Below are 17177 nucleotides of genomic sequence, written 5' to 3'. Positions count from 1 at the left end.
CTGATGAGCTGCGTCCGCCAACCCGCGTCAGGGAGCCGCAGCGGCGGGGGCAGCGCCAGGCCGCGGCGCCGGCGTCTCCTCCAGACCCAGCCCCCGGCACCCGCCAGCCATCCACACCGGCTGCTGGCAACGCGGCCTCACCCGTCAACCTGACCCCGCCCCGGGGCTCCAGTCAGAGTTGCTGGACCCGCTTGTCAACGACTCCACGTCTTCCTGGGGAAGAAGTCGGGAATTCGGATGAAACGAACACTGAGCCATTTTCTGACAAATATTCACGGCGTTGGGCTCAATCTGAGAAGCTGGGCGCCCGCCCGGCAGCGGGGTCCGAGGCAGCGGCCTGGTGCAGGTGCCGAGCCGGACTACCCCTCTGCCCTCACGTGGCCTCTACCAAGCGTGGGTCTCTAGTTGGGCTGGGGGCCTCGGCCCCGGGCAGTAACCATGCCTGGTGAGACCTTAACAGCCACCCCAGGGCCTGTCCTGCAGCCACCCCAGGGCCTGTCCTGCAGCCACCCAACACTGGGGCACCTTTGGTGTCCACTCCCATCACCCCCACCCCAGGCAGACTCAGCTGAGAGCCAGGTGGATGCGGCAGGTGTGAGGAGGTGCCCAGGTGGCCCAGGCACGGGCAAGAGTGAACGGAAAACCCAGGGGGGCCTCCGAGGGTGGTCAGTGGCAACGGGGCCCGCGAGCTGCAGGGGGCAGGGAGGCGGGCCCAGGAAGGGGCCTGGTGCCACACGTCCACCCAAAGCCGCCTGGCTGCGGGCCCGGGATGCCCTTCCTGCCCAGCCTTGATCAGCAGCTCCAGGTGGGCAGGAAGTCGGGGGTCTGCCGTGGAGGACCGCCCGAAACTGGGAGGCGGCGGCCTGGGGAGCGGAGCGCAGGCAGCGGGCACCGGGCATGCCCCGAGCCCCAGCAGCAGCGAAGGCTCCGCCGGCTGCGCCCGGTCGGGAGCCGTGTCCGGGGCTCTTGCCAAGCCTGGGGCTCGCCTGGTACCCGAGACGCTCCACGGGCCCGTCCACCCCTGCTGCCTCCCGAACCCCAGACAACAGAAGAGCCCTGCCACGCACCGTGTGGGGCGGGAGCTGACACAGCACACGCCTCGCCAGAGGATGGGACATTTCCCGAAGGGTCGGACCCTCTGCTGCTAATACATCAGGACGCAGGCCGGACGCGGCCCAGCGGCAGCGACCCAAGTGTCCGCCCCTCCGGGGACCGTGGTCACCCACCACAGACGCCCACGGCAACGTGGATGCTGGGCGAGACACGCCAGTCACAGGACAAACCCTGTGTGACCCCACTCACACGAGGTCCTGGAGCCACCGACAGAGACAGGAAGGAGGACGGGGTGGGGGGGGGACAGGAGTCATGTCTCACGGGGACACGGTTTGGGAAGATCAGAGCAAGTGCTGGACATGACGGGGTGGCACTGGTAGAACAGGGTGCCTGTGCTAAGCGCCCCTGAGCTGTGCAATGAAAAACGGTTTAAATGGTCCATTTCATGTTCTCTGCATTTCACCAGCACTAAAAATCATGGCATCTTAGGCAGCTCACGGCACAGCTGCGGACAGGCGGTAACGGGGCCACGGCAGCCTCCCGTGACTTTGCTCCTCCAAAGGCCAGGAGCCCGGCACCCCCTCCTCAGCCTCTTCATCCCTTCACTTCTTCAAAATACGCGTATTCAGCAGCCTCCCTGCCAAGCACGGGGCTGGACGCTGGTGGCCGGGGAGGGACCCTGGGCCAGGCCGCCCCCCTCTCCGCCGTCTCCGCGATAAAGGCAGGGCTGTCGTGGTCTCCAGCTGTCGGCCAAGGCCAGGGCCTCGTGAGGGGGAGGCCAGCAGGTCCCGTGCATCTTCTGCACGCTCCAGGCTTCAACCCAAGCGGAAGCGGCTCCCGGGGGTGGGGGAAGAGTCCCAAGGGACAGCCCCTCTCTGTGTGGGCAAAAGGCCTCTGTGCGGGGGCCGGCAGCCCGGACCTCTGCGTGGGACACAGGCCCCTGCTCTCAACCTGGGGTGACTCGCCTGCGGCGTCCCCGAAGCTCACAGCAGTCACCTGGCTGAGAACACCGGCCGCCTCCCCTGGACAGCCCACAATCCCAGGGGGTCTGTCCCCAGGTCCCGGGCCAGGCCAGCACAGCGGGCTCTGCGGGGGCCCAGTGGGAGGCGGGCCCCGGGGAAACCTGCCCCCGAGCGAGCCGGGCTCTTCCGTGAGGTGGCAGGGTGCCGAGGGCCGGGTGGACCATCCGGGTGGACCATCCTTGGGCCAAGGCAGCAGCCGCAGGTAAGGGAGGGCCCCCAGGGGGCACCGCGATGACAAGAACACACCGCACTCTCCAGAACCCGGTCTCATCTCTGCTCACCAGGCGGGGGAAGGGCCCATCCACCCGCAGGACCAAGTGGGCTGCCACCCGCCCTCCTGGGCAGACGCAGCTCCGCAGCCGCCCTTCCCTCCTGCCCACCTGGAGCCAGGGCCGTCCGCGGGGCTGCCCTGCCCAGCCCCTCCCGACCCCGGGCACCCACGTCCCACGGCCGGGCCTCCGTCAGCTCAGCGGTGCTCTTCTGTCCGCGAGGAGGGGGTCACACTGCCTCTCACGCGCAGGGGTGCCCCGCCGCACTCGTCACCTCCGGTGTGGTGTTCGAAGCTGCGCGGCTGCTCGGTGCCGGATGGAGGGGGCGGCGTGGCAGGGGCAGAGCCACAGCCCCAGCGGTCCTCGTCCACTCTGGCCCGAGGCCATCCTCAGGTTCCCAGGACGACACCTGTGAGGACCAGAGGGCGCTGCAGACAGGGGTGTGCCCGGAGGGGTCCTCCAGGTGGGCAACTGCAGACCAAACGACCCGAAAGGATGGCCTCTGGGTGGCAGACTCAGATGGTGAAGGAGGGAGGGGCCGGCGCCGGGGGAGGGGCAGTTTCTGGTGCAGAAGCTCCGTGGAAGCAACCAGGGGTGACCAGGACCACCGGCGTGAGCAGAGACGTGACCTGGATTCCGAGCCCGGTGAATCCTAGGTCTCCCTACTGTCAAACGACCTTCAAAATAAAACCTCATTTTGGCAAAAGTGAAAGAATCAGGCGTGATTATTAATGTCATACGCCCCACTTTTTGAAGGCTCCAAACGGGAGTCTGAAAGAGTTTCCCTGTGGATGTTTCCACAGCATTTTCCTGGTTCAATGCTGCCCCATCAGATTGGGGACGGGACACGGCATGTCCTATGAAAGGGATGCATTTCAAATTGCACGTTTCTTACGTGAGCTTTGCAGCCCTTAACCCTCCTAACACAGGGGAAGAGGCGGCTCCAGCCCCACAAGCTCTGTGCCCACCCCTGGGCTGGTGTGGCTCTGCCCCCTCTCCCCTCTCCTCTGAAGCGGGACCCACCTGTGGGCCTCCCCTCCAGGGGCCTCCCCTCTTCACTCAGGAGCGGCCTGCAGGGCAGGGTTGTGTGAAGATGGTCGTGGGGTCCCCAGCACCCTGATGACCGCCGGGGCTCTGCCCCATGGCACGGACACTGTGTCTGTCCTATCCTGGGGGACCGGCCTTGAGGACCTGAAACCTTCCTCGCGTCGGGCCAGCCCTCCCCCTGGGTCCCCACATGAGGGAAGCTCTGGGCTGAGAGCTTCTGAACCATGTCAGGGCGCCGTGCGTGGTGGTCGCCACTCCGAGAGGCTCCAAGGTCTAGGAGGGAGCCTCCTTTCACAGCCCCGGGACGTGAACACTGTCCGCGGCCAAGACAAAGTCTGGAGGAATGCCCGGCTCATCTCCGTGCTTCCCATGGTGTCAGCAAGGACGCTGGTTTCATACATCGTGCATTCAGCGGCACCGTCATCTTTAAAACATTTCCACCCTACGGGAATGCATCTCAGAATCGACTTTTGCCCCCAGAATATCACTTGATCTCTCATAACTGAAATGACAGAGAAGAACTGCTTTTCTTTTTAATTACTAATAACTGATGTTTATAAACGATGGCAAGTGAGTGTTAGTCAATAACGCTTACAGTTTATTTACGTGGGTAGCACTTAAAATCGTTACGCTTTCATGGTTACATTGTCCACACGAAGCATCCAACACCAGAGTCCGCACCACCTTTCACCACAAGCAGGCACACGGAGCAAACGGCACAGCCACCCGAGAATCACACACGCCACACTCGCTCCTGCCGCCCAAGCCCGCAGCTCGGCCATGAAAGCTATGCCCCCGGTACCCGGGCTCCCAACACTGTTGGGTGAAAGCTGCTGGCGTTTGAGAATCCCATCCAAGCTTTGCACGATGCCCTCGGTGCCCGAGGGCAAAGGGAAAGGGGACTCAGGCGGGTGCGGGAGTGAGAGGAGGGGCCCTGACGGCAGGCGGGGAGGGGGTTGGGGGCCTCAATCCTGCAGAGGAGTCGCTGCGGGAAGCTGGGAGACCCCGGCCCAAGGGAAGCGATTCTTCTGAAGGAGCCAGTGCTGGAGCCCGTACCCGGCTCAGCGCCTGTGCTCAGTACCTCACGAGCTGCATGTGGGAGGGGCTCGTCTGCTTCCCCCGAGCCTGAGCCTAACCTAGGCTACTGAACAGAACTTTGTAGACTCCTGTGTCCCTGCCAAAACAACTACGGATCCAAGGAAAGACGGGCTATTCGAGAAGATGAGAAGTAAAACCATAACCGTGAGGGGGCTCCACACCTCGAGCGGCCAGGTCACAGTGAAGGTCTGGCTCCCCCGAAACTGAAGAGAAGGTCACCCGGGGTCAGGAGTCACCTCTACGTCACCCTGTGCTTGAGTCTAGATTCATACACTCAGCGGAGGAGCGAAGGTCGTGTCGCGAGCACGCACGCGCCGTCGGGAGCGCCACACGGCCAAAGCTGCAAGCATCTCCGCAGGTGTGCGCCAGGCAAGCAGGGGCGGCCTCGGCCGCAGAGCTGGAGAAGCAGGGACGGTCCGGCGGCTCCGTGCTCCCGCCCCCCAGGCCCTGACCGGTGTGCCCCCAGCGTCCCCAGCGCCGAGCAGGTGTGGTCTCGGGGTGCGGCACCTAGCGCGTGTGTGGGCCGCTGCTGCACTGCGGCCCGTCTACGGGCGGCCCTTGGTCGACTTCTTCTTCTTCAACTCCTCTCTCTGCTTCTGCTTCTTCCTCTTGCCACCTTCTTTGAATCCTAAGGAAACAGGCGTGTGAAACACTGCAGAGCAGCTGCAGCCCCACTAAGAGGCAAACGTGTCTCTAGATATCCCCCCCGTTAAAACAAACCAACCTCGCGATAAAGTAATGTGTCATCACTCCTATCTGCTCCATATCTAAGGCTCAACAAAAACATGGACGGACTTCCAACTTGGCAGATGTAAAGCTCTAACATGATCCAACCAGCATCCCAGCCCCGCGGGCCCACCCATCATCTGTCCCCACGCCCCAGCCCCAGGTCACCTGGAGACAAGGCAGGGCAGGCTCCGCCTCGGGGGATGGGCCTCCCCGGGGGGCCCCCTCTGCAGGGAGAAGCCCAGCTGTTACAGGGTCCGGGGCTCAACCAATGCCCCACGCCAACCTTTTCCCCTGTGCTGTGTGCTTGCCCGAAGCCGGGGGAGAAAGAGGTGGGTGTGACCTGCTCACCCTCCTGAGATTTTGTCCAAGAGCCGGAAGAGCTCCAGGTTATTTCTGCAAAAACAGCTCAGGACCTTGTGCTGCGTTAGTCCACACAGATGTGGGCGGAGCGGGACGCTGAATTTGGTAACAAAGGATCGTTCTGAACGGTCAGCCTAGAACCAGGCCAGGGTCACTGCAGGCCTGCGACCCAATGCACGTGGGCCCCTAAGCCTGCTGAGAAGAGCACATAAAAGCATCCTCGAGATTTTAAGTTGAGGCAGGCGCCATTTTAGAACACAGTCTCTCTCCAGACAGAACCCAGACCCAGTCTGCTCACGACACGCATGTGTCCACACAGCACCACCCCTGGGTGGGCCGGGCCCGGGGGTCAGTTAGGTGGGCGCTGACAGCCGACCGGGACCTGATCGCGATGCCCGCTGTGGGGCGGGGGGGGGGGAAGCTGAGGACACACACATGCCTCCAACAGAACGAGGCTGCCGGGGCCTCCCGGCCTCACCACGGACTCAACGCCCCTGGAATCCGCTCGCAGAGGGTGGAGGCTGGCGCGGTCCCCAGGGCCCTGCGGCCTGTGTCCTGCCTGCTCTCCCGGCAGCACAGCCATCCGGGTCACGTGCTGTACGGAAGTGGCCCTGACACGGGGGTCGTGGCAGGGGCCCTGGAGGTCCTCACGCCCAGCGTCCTCCTGCCTGACTCCGCTACCCGCACAATAAGCCAAAAGGAAGGAGAAGAAAGTCCTGCTAACCCGCCGCGAGCGCACGGCAGCCCCGTCCCTGTGGCCAGGCTGCTCCGGCCAGAAGCCGCTCCTCTCAGCTGTCCCTTTCACACTCGACCACGACGACCGACCGAGGGGGCCACGGGGGCGCCGGGACCCTCTCCTGCCTCATACTCAAGCCCCGGCCCCGTCTCCACTCATGAGTCTCCTAAGCCAGAAGGGGCCCCCGGGCACACACCGGGCAGAGCTGGGAAGTTAAAGGATCAATGTTACCCTTTCATTCGTGAATTTCTTTTTCACTACGAATCATTTTTCCTTTTTCACAGTTACACATTCTCGATAGACCTCCAGCGTGTGTGGAATCCATAAACGAAAAACACTCATCCTTTATCCACATCTCGCCGTCTAATTCACGGGCTCCGAGAGGCGTGCGATGCGTCCTCTGAAATAAAGCCGGGGTGGTCACCCCGTCTCACAGCAGGTTAACACCACAGTGAATACCGGCAAGAAGGCACCGTCGGGCCGAACACAGAACTCCCCCCGCGGACGGGCCAAGGCTCCCCCAGCCACATCCTGACCCTGAACCACAACGGGCCGCACCGTCAACACGGGACATGCTCCCAGGAGCAATGAAGCCCATGTTCTGTGGCCTGAGCGCATCACAAGCGAGAGCTCGTTTTTAGCCTAAAATCATCAGAACCCGCCAGGCCACTGCCCACCCCGCCAGCCCCGGGGGCACCTAGCCCGGCGATTGCTCCAATGGCTGAAGCACCAAGTGGGGGCACCGGACACTTTGTAGGGAACCAAGCCCTTCACCACATGCTTCTAAGAAAGCTGCCCGCAATGTGAAAGCCTGGCAGGAAGCGGCCGCGGGAGCCTCCAGACCACGCGGAGAGCGCCCGCTGGAGGGGCAGGCGTGGCGGGGCAGGACGGGGGCCCATCACTCTGCTCCCTGGAGGCCCTGACCCACTGGGCACCTAGCTTTGCCCTGTTACCCAGCAGCCTTTTCCACTGTCCCAGTTTTGGAGTCTTCCTCTGGAGCAGCTCTATCGTCTCTCGATAAGAAGTCAAACGAGCTCACTCTAGTCATGTAAAAAGCGTATCTTTAATTCTTTGGTGATTCACTCTGACACTCTTTTGAAGGCCTCGTAGCCTGATGTGAAAGAAGGAAACAAACCACACACAAAAAAGAGGTGTGCTCCGCAGCGCCCAGCACCTGCCGGGCCGAGACCTGGCCGCCCGACATGGCTGTGGAACACGGGCAGGAAGCGTTCGGCAAACGCACAAGACCATTGCTGGCCCTCGTGTGTGAGCACGTGCGGGGTTCGTAAGTCAACAGTTTCCCCACCTGGAGACGACACCTGGGAGGGACCTGATGGTAAAAACTGCCAAAGCACAAGATTTCACAAAGAAGAATTCTCTTCTGATGATTCCCCAGCAGTGGCTACTCTCCTTCCGCCCACAGCCCTGGTCTCTGGCGCTCAGAGGCAGCACGGGCCTCACTGTGACCCCAGGTCCACTTCCCGTTCAGGAAGCCAGCTAGATGTCTCAACAAGGCTCCTCCGGGCAGTCCTGAGCCCACACGCCTCACTCTTGGGAACTGGGATGTTCCCACCCAGTTTAGACACCCAGGTTTATGGTAACCATCCAACCAAAGGGACAGCCCGGGAAGTCCCTGTTCAAATCGTATTTGTTCAGGGAAACTGCATCTACAACCCTGCCCCTCGCCAAGTCCAGCCAACGAGCGGCCAGGACCAGGAGGTGACGATAAATCTGGGGAGAACATCCACACGCCCATTCGAGACAGAACAAGTTTTTTCTGAATCCACACAGCCCTTCCAATCACCTCTATTTTTCTTTCAATTACCCAGGAAGAGACTAACGTTCCCAAATGGCCCATCTGCCTCGGGTGGCACTGCTCCCTGGCAGCCGGTGGCCAGGTCCGCACAGTCCCACGGGGCTCTGCACCCTGGCTCAGAACCCAGGACACCCGCCTTCCGGTGGGTGGATGGGACAAATCCCGTCCTCCTCAAGACACACACACACCCCCCTTTCCAAATGAAAAGGGCCAGAAGGGGATTGAAGGGACAGAGCTCCCAACAGAAAGTTCTGGGAGAAGAAAAGGATAGACCTCATCCTTCCAGTTCCCTGTGCAGACGATGTTTTCTTGCCCTAGGTTCACAGAACTAACCTCACGACGTACACAGAGACGTCACCCTGAAACAAGGGACCAAGGATCCACCTCTTCCTCCACATAACCTGCGGTGGTCAACCTGGAGACTTCCAGTGCTGAGAGCCAAGACGGGCACAAATGCTTCAAACTGATGAGTAATTCAAACTAGATTTACATCGGCCTTTAGACTCAGCCAGGGTCAGCCTGCATGCACAGCCATGCCATCAGAAGTAATCCAGAACTTTCTACAGGGAACACACTTCAAAGACCCATCTGGGCTAAGAAATTACAGGTCAAGAAGCCGGAAGAGGGCAGAGCGGGGTCTGGAGAAAGGGGGTCACGAAGCCTCACTGCATCCAGAGGTGGGAAACCTCCCGTGGGGTAAGGGTGGGTCAGCACCCATCCACCTGACCACAGGACCCCTGGGGGCGGGTGTCAGGTTCTGTCTGTAATTCAACAGCAAGGCAGGGAAGCACGGCTGCAGCCGCAGGGCCCCCAGGAGAGGCTGGGCGGGTGGCCGCTCTGCGGGACCAGACTCCCAGCATGAAGTTGGAAGTTACACGAAGGGGCTCAGCTGCTGCCCACGACAACACACGGCATGCCGTGGTGGGAGACCGGCACCCCGCTTTAATGTGGGCTCCACGCGGCCTCCCCCCACCCGCCCGCCCATCCGTCAGGCCAGGACGCAGCAACACAGGTGCCATCTCGGTCCTCGGGGGCCCCGGGAAGGCCGGGAGGCAGCCCCGCGGGGAGGCTCCACGGCGGACACCCCGTGCACACCTGCGGGGAACGCGGCCGGGGGCTCCCAGCTGCTGGCGGCCCGGTGGTCCTCGCCCTCACCCGGGGGGTGGGGCGCGTGTTTGGGCACAGAGGCCGGCCGGTGGGACTTCAGAGGGCGGGCACTGGTGCTGGCGGGCTGGCCGGGCAGTGCGTGCTGGCCTCGTCGCCGGCACTCCTCCGCGAAGGCGTCCTCGTCGGCCACACCTGAAAGAACAGGACGGAGACGGGCATGAGCCGCACAGCGGGAGGTCCTGGTGCCTCAACCGGACCTTCCCAAAGAGAACAGAGGAAACCAAAGGAGCGCGGAAATCCAGTGACAGCGGCAGCTCCCCACCCGGCCCCCAGGGGGTCGGCAGCGAATCCTGAAAGCACACTCGACCTTCAGGAGGGAGGAGGACGGGGCCCCCATGACAAATTTCACCCTCAGAATTGGCACAAGGGTGTCACCCCGGAGGAGTGGGCTCCGGGCCAGCCATTGGTCTCTCTCTCAGGCAGCTGTGATGCCAGGACCTGCACAGCCCTGCGGTGATGGAGGTGGCGGCCACCCTGCTTCCCGCCCGCTCGTGCCACAGGGCGGCTCCGAGCTCTGGGCCGGGGACCCGCACGCACGGTCACCTTCACCAGACGCACAGCCAAGAACATTTCTCATTGCTCTCCACATTGTGTTTTTCTCGGTCTTTTCAAAAACAGAAGTTTTGCACATTAGGTGGAAACTAGCAATAAAATTAAAAACGAATGATAATAGTTACCGAATAACTTCAAATTTCATTCTCTGGGGGGTTTCTGACCAGCAGTCACACGGCGGGTTGGCAGGGCTTAAGGGAAAGGCTGTCAGAAACCCGGTAACAATGCAGGCAGGACACAACCTGTCTGATGGGACCAGTGACACCAGGCGGTAGTCTTCCTGTGCCTCAACAACCCTGATCCCTGGAGGGTGGGTAGGCCCGTCACCCAAACGGCGACGTCCAGGGCGCACACCACTGAGCCCCAAGCAGGTGACAGCCGGTGTGACCCGAGGTGCTCGCCCACTCGAGCTCTTCCCCAGGCAGACTCTCCTTCCATCGCTGCCGGGCCCCCCGCCGCCCCCCAAACCCCACCAACGCGGAGGACGACAGGCCTGCAGAGATGCTCCCTGTAACGAAGACCTGCTCTCTCACGGGGGTGCGCGATTACAATCATTTCCGCACCATTTACACGACCCTGAGCGCCAAGTTCAGTGCTGGGTACAGGCGTGGGGCCTCCCCTCCCTCTCCTCCAGACACCTGAGCTCAAGTACTGGCCCCGACCCGCTCTCACCACACCTGAGCTCACTGCACCCCGCTCACTGCACCCCCGCTCACTGCACCCCAGCTCACTGCACTGGAGCTCACCCCACCCCCACTCACCGCAACTGAGCTCACCACACCCCGCTTACCACAATGGAGCACACAGCACCCCGCTCACTGCACCCGAGCTCACTCCACCCTCGCTCACCGCACCCGAGCTCACAGCACCCCCGCTCACCGCATCCGAGCTCACCGCACACCTGCTCACCGCACCCCCACTCAGCACACCCGCGCTCACCGCACCCGAGCTCACAGCACCCCCGCTCACCGCACCCGAGCTCACCGCACCCGAGCTCACCGCACCCGAGCTCACCACACCAGCTCGCCCCACCCCCAGTCACCCACACCAGCCCCCCAACCCCGCGCTCACAGCGCCCCCGCTCCGCAGAGAATACCTCCTGAGACACCGCAAAGAAGTATGGTGACCCCGGGCGTGCATTTTAAGGCTCTCCTCGCCCTGCAGGGCCTCTGACATTCCCAGCACTGCTCCTCGGCAGGGTGCCCGGGGCTCATCGTCTTTCCCAACAGCACATCTCCTCCCTCCAAGAGACGTGCGCGAGCCGCTTGTGCGGCCAGCTAACCAAGCGCTCAGAGAGAGCACCTGGCGGTCGGCGCACGTGGCCTTGACCACCGTCACACCAGATGCCACCCCTAGCAGTCCCCTGGGGACCTATGGCCACCGTCACAGCGGCTTCTCAAACGGACTGCTGAGCTGAGGAAGCAGGCCCTGGGCGCGGCCGTCACATCTGCTCGCCGTCCCTCGAGCAGGGGCGCCCCTGTGCCCGCTGAGGGGGGTCATCAGGCACCGACTGGACGCAGGCTTCACTCGAGAGCAGAGCGCTCCCAGAACACGCCTGTCTGAAGGAGGAACGTGTGCGAGCGAGGGTCCCAGGGCAGGGCCAGGGCTGGGGGCACTCAGGGCCATTCCACCCCCCAGGGACTCTACGGGGTCCAGACACAGGTATGACTCCCAAATCCACGAAGCCCTCCCAGGGGAGGGGGCCCCACGGAGCCGCGGCTAAGAGAACACCACCACGGCGACTTGATCTCAGAATCCGCACCAGACGCGGCAGGTGGGGCAGCGTGGGCAGCCCCAGCACGGCTGCAGGGTCTTGCAGGCTCGCGGCCACTGCGTCAGGGTCAGGGAGCTCGGCACCCAGCAGCCCAGCCACAGGCTCGGCTTGTCTCCACCTGGGGAGGCCTCCAGGGTGAGCAGCCGGCCCCTCCCCGGCTCCAGGCCCAACCACGCAACCATGCCTGCAACCATGCCCGGTGGCTTTGATGAGACCTTAAGGATGACACGTTGCCCACAGGTGTAGCCTGAGCACCCCAGGTGCGGGACAACACACATCAGCGTGTTCACTCTGGCTGCGTGACTGTGACGGGCGTAGACGTGGTAGGGGTGGGCATCCCAGGAGGTAAGGGCACCCCGGGGGCCGGCCCGCCGCTATGTTACTCACCTCAGGTCAGTTCAAACCCACTGGGTCCCTGTCGGCCGCTCAGAAGAGGTGGTGCTCCCCCTGCCCCATTCCGCCCAGGGAAGCCCCACCTGCAGGACCGCACGGCCGTGGGCACAGACGACACTTACCTGCCAGGCGGGCGCGGGAGGCCCGGTGAACAGACAGCGCCGGCTGTGTCTCGCGCACGGCACGGCCACCTGCCCTGCTCCCTGACGGTCTTCAGCGGCGCCAGCGCACAGGCCGGGTGGCTCCCGTAGGACCCGCATCCGCCCAGCGTGCCCCCTCAGCCGTGCTGTCACCCCGGGGCCCCGGCTGCACACACCAGCCCGTCTCCAGGCCCCCGCCACCCCAGCTCTCAGGGCCGCTGGGCACGCTCCGTGTCTGCCGTCTGGTCAGAGGACGAAACGGTCACTAAGACGTTCCTCCTGGCATTCCGGAACAACTCCCAGCGCACAGCACAGTATACACTCCAGGCCTTCAGGGTCTGGTGACCTCCCCGAAGACCGGGACCCGCTGTGGGTGAAGGTGGGGACACTCTTGGGTCCTGGGGAGCCCCTCCCCCGGCAGCCGCCCCGGGCAAATACTGGCGCCCTCCCACTTCTGGCCTCGCCTCTGTGAAGCCCCCTCCCGAGGGCCCAGCCGCACCGTCTCTGGACCAGGGATTGTCCAGGGGTGGATGCAGGGGCCACAGCTGAGAGCCGGACTCTCGGGCTTGGACTCCGAGGCGAGCCCTTCAGAAGCTGCGATGGACACACAGCTGGGCGCCTCACTGTCGCACGAGCCGGCCCTGGTGGACACCGTCACCTACACCGTCACCTCTGTGCCCCAGGCCCGCCCTCCAACGTCATGAGCCCCAGAGGCCCTGGGTCTGGAGCAGGGTGGTCAAGCCACAGACCCCACAAGGCCCCCAGAAAGCGCCTCCATTTCTCAAGTACCGGGAAAGGGATTTGCGGAAAAGAAAGAAAGGTGGATGCTGAGAAGCTTATGTGAGTGTCTCCGCTGGACACTTTCTGGAAGGAATCCCTCGACGTGTTCATTCAAGCGCTCATTTTGAACCCACTGCACTACACGCAGAATACCAGCAGGCACTGACTGACAGAAGGGGCGGCACTGACAGACTGACAGAAGGGGCGGCCACCACACCCACAAGCGCAACCAGCTGCGGGCGACACGGGACCCCCTGGTCTGAGAAGATGGCCCGCTGCTGCTGCCGCTCTGAGTAGGAGCCATCAGCACAGCCAACTCCTGCCACGTCACGTGTTCACGACGGTGCCTGCCCTGCAGGGACCTGGCCTCACTGCACACAGCGGGGGTGAGCGGACCCGTGCGGCTCGCTGTGTCCCACGGCTCCTGAGCAGGAGAGACGAGAAGCCGAGGGGCACAGGAGGCTCGGCAGACGTGCAGCGTGCAAAGGAGAGTGGGCAGCCCCGGAGGGCAGGGAAGGAGGCCGTCCTGCCCCAACCCAGCGCCGTTTTCCCCGGGCCCAGCTGACGTCTCAGAACCGACACAGGCCTCTATCGCGTCTCCCTGCGCCGCAGCCCGACTCGCCCCAGGAGCTGCCCTAGCTGCTCCAGGACGCAGATGGCAGAGGTCTGGAAACGGCCCCCAGCGACTGTCGTGTGCACCCCGAAGCCGGGCCCCGGAGACGCCCCCCGGGCCTGTTCAAGGGCAGGTCTGTCCAGGGCAGAGGTGGCTCTGCCTTCAGGGCAGACGGGGCCAGGGACGCCAGTGCCTGGCCCAGCACCCGGGTGGAGGGGGAGCCCCTCCCCTGGAGGGCAGGCGTCTCAAGGGGACGTGAGAGGCCCCAGGAAAAGCAGCGCCGGAGCTCCAGAGGCAGACGCCGACGCCGACGCCTGGGCGAGGGCTCCACAGAGGCCTTGCTGGCGGCCTCTCCCGCATCCATGGCTCCAGTGCGTCCCAGTCTGTTCTGTTCCAGGGCTTCCCCGTCGTGCCGCCTGGGTCTCCTCATTCTCACAGCGTCCCTCACGCCCCGAGTCCTCCCACAAGACCCGCCCTAGCTCCAAGGGCTTCGGTCCGGGGACGCCCAGGGGGCTGGACCACGTGACCCGTGACAAGGGACTACCAGGCCTCTCCCTGAAGGCAGAGCAGAGCCCAGGATCTCCCTCCCCTGCAGGTGTGGGCGTGGGGAGGACTGAGCCGACCTGTGCCACGACCTGTGCCACGCTCTGCCCTCAGACCCCCTTCCTCCCCAGCCCCCAGCAAGGCACCCTCGGCTATGGGACATAACCGCTGAAGCAGCAGAGACACCTCGGGCCTCGAGGGTGTGGCAGGGAGGCCGGGCCTCGGGCGAGGGGGTCCTGGACGCGGAGATCCGTCCTCTCTGAGGCCCAGCCGCCCTGGCTAAGCATGTGGGGCCCTGATTTCAGACGGCAGGAGGGAGGGACTCACGCCACTGGCCCAGCTCCATTCCAGGTTCAGACGATGGGCTGTGAGTCCAGCTGCGTGAGGAGACCCCGTCGCCAAAACAATTCCTGAGCCTGTGGTTCCCGAAGCGGAGAGGAAGGTTCCCAGACGGTGTCCATTATGGTAGACGCTGCCCGGGAGGCCCACAGAGGCTCTCCTCAGCGAGACACTCTTCCCTAAAGACAGGATCCCTCTGACACCCAGACGACAGCCCAGGTGCCTCCACCACCCGCCCAAGAAAACGCCTGCAGCCAATGCTCCTCCACTTTAAAGGAGCCTTGGGCTCTGCGATGCTCAGTTGCTAAACTCGGCATCGGCCGGCACCCACTTTCAGGGAGGGGCAGGGGGGGGGTCTCAGCACTCACAGGACCCCTCGTGCCTCCAGACCCCCCCCCCCCTCCAGGCCCCATGTGGATGGTGGAGTGGGCGTCCCAGGGTTGGCTCTTCTCTGAACAAAAACCTTCTCCAAAAAAGGGCGCTGCCCACCCAGGGTCATGGGACGCAAAATGCCGCCACACAGCAGACGCTTTGAGTCCGCCAGAGGAGGCGACAGCAACGTCCAGCACCCGCTAAGGACAGGAGGACACGCCCCCTCATGAGAAGAGAAGGCCCCCACGCAGGCCACCCACACCCGCCGTCAAAGATCCACGTGGGGCCTCTTGGTACAACCTGAACTTCCAAGAGCTGACACCAAGAAGAGATGACCGCCACTTCCCATCCCATCCCCCCACTCCCAACATCACGCTTTCTGAAAGCCAACCACATGTTGGGCTTCTTTCTACAGCCTCTTCCAAAATTTCCATACGTTTCTGTTAACTGCTGAAAGATTCCTCTTCTACGGAAAATTCACTAATTGTTTCAGCAATTTACTATAAAGGCGAAACACATGACTTGAAGAAAAATAAATAAGTCACGTCCACTCTTACAACCCAAACAATTTACTGTTTCGGCATAATTTCTGCTAACTTTTTCCTCTGCAGAAATCAGCTATTAACGCACATGAATTTAACTAAAGTTCACGTGGGATACAATTCAAGCATCCTTTTCATCTGGGAAACAGAAAACATCCTGCCTTGTAGCACCAAGTTAGATAAAATTTCAAAACAAAGCACAACCCGCCCGTGCCCCTGTGGCAAAGCTCCCTGAAGTCACCGAGGAACTATGCAGGGGAGTTCCAGCCGCCGTCCCTCGGGCACAACCACCAACCCACGTGCTCCGCTTCTTTCCCCAAATGGAGGCCCAATGCGCAGCAGGAATCTGGCTGCTAACACGCAAATGAAAGCAAACTTCCTTATATAAAAACAGAACCACTTGTTTCCAAATACGTACAATCCAACAGGCCTCGGTTGTGGCTGCTGTTTTCTTTCTTCGAGGGGTCGGGGCAGGGGTTAATCCCATACTTCTTCCTATCACGCATACCACTGACACAAATGTAGATGACTCAGACATCCAAAAATGCATCACTGGCCCAAGAGAGGATTCAAATATTTAGGGCCTGAGAAGTGCCTGACACACACGATGCTGCCTCGCTCTCAGGGACTCAGTGCTGGACACACGCAAACAGAAAACCATGACACGACGAGGCGGAGGACGCGGAGACAGAAGCAGGGGCAGAGACGAGGAAGAGCAGGCGCCGCTCTCAGGATGGGGAAGAAAGCAAGGCACGGAGGCACGCGGGGAAGCCTCGGGAGGCGGCACAGACCACGATGTGACTCGGGTGCGGCAGGGCAGGCGTCACGGATGGGACAGGACGCAGGAAGAGCGGGCACACGGCCAAGTCGCCAGCACCTCGCAGGCGATTCTAAGCAGGGAGCGACTTAATTATCGCTGCCAGACTGCGCGCAGGACACGGTGGCAACGCGTCAGACCGACCATCAGATGGATGGAGAAAGCGGTCACGCGGAGGGGGACCCAGTCAGGAGGGGCCAGGCTCTGGCAGGAGGTGGGCGGTGGTGCTGGCTGCGGCTGTGCGGACACGGGAGGATCACGGACCGAGGGTAAAGGCCAAGGAGACAACAGCAGGAACTCTCCTGTCCGAGCCCCTCTGAACTTAAGTCCTGCACAGAACCCACACCAAGGGTCGGAAGCTCCCGTTAGGGGCTGGTGGGGTTGGCCTCCCCCCCAGCACCATGGCTTCGAGCGTCCTTCATGGTAACGTCACAGAGGGTGGAGCCCCTTAACCTGCTCTGAGGCATCCGCCAGCCCCGCATGCGCCCGCCTTCCCCGGTGGGTGGGCTTCACTCGTTTGTCTGTGGAGACAGCTGCGGGGCAGGCAGTTCAGCAACCTGCTCCTCGGATGGGGGGGAGTTCCTGAGGCATCACAGCACCCTGGGATGGAGGGCGTGGCCGGCCAGGCTCGGGCGGATGGGGCCCCACACTCACCCGGAAAGTAGGGGTGTCACAGCTCCGGCCAACAGCGCCTGGAGCTCGGATCTCACCACCACACACCCCCGGGGGTTGTACGCTTCGAGAACAATCACGACATGGAAACCCAGGGAGGCAGAAGCAGAGCCAGCCTCTGCCCCCGGGCCTCCCGACCCCGGCACCTCACTCTGCCCAGGAGCCGCCCAGCCCCCGGGACAAGGGGAAGCGGCAGAGGGAGAAGGAACCCAGCAGGCCACGCTCGCAGAGCCCCAGGCCCACAGTCCTCCAGCAGAGACCACCGTCTCCGGGGTCACGTGCTCGCTTGGCTGAAAAAGGCCCCGAGAGCAGCAGGGTAAGGATCAGGACCTACGGAGAGGAA

Source organism: Phocoena phocoena, chromosome 9, assembly GCF_963924675.1.
Source record: "Phocoena phocoena chromosome 9, mPhoPho1.1, whole genome shotgun sequence".
NCBI lineage: Eukaryota > Metazoa > Chordata > Mammalia > Artiodactyla > Phocoenidae > Phocoena > Phocoena phocoena.
Note: the sequence above shows the minus strand (reverse complement) of the source record.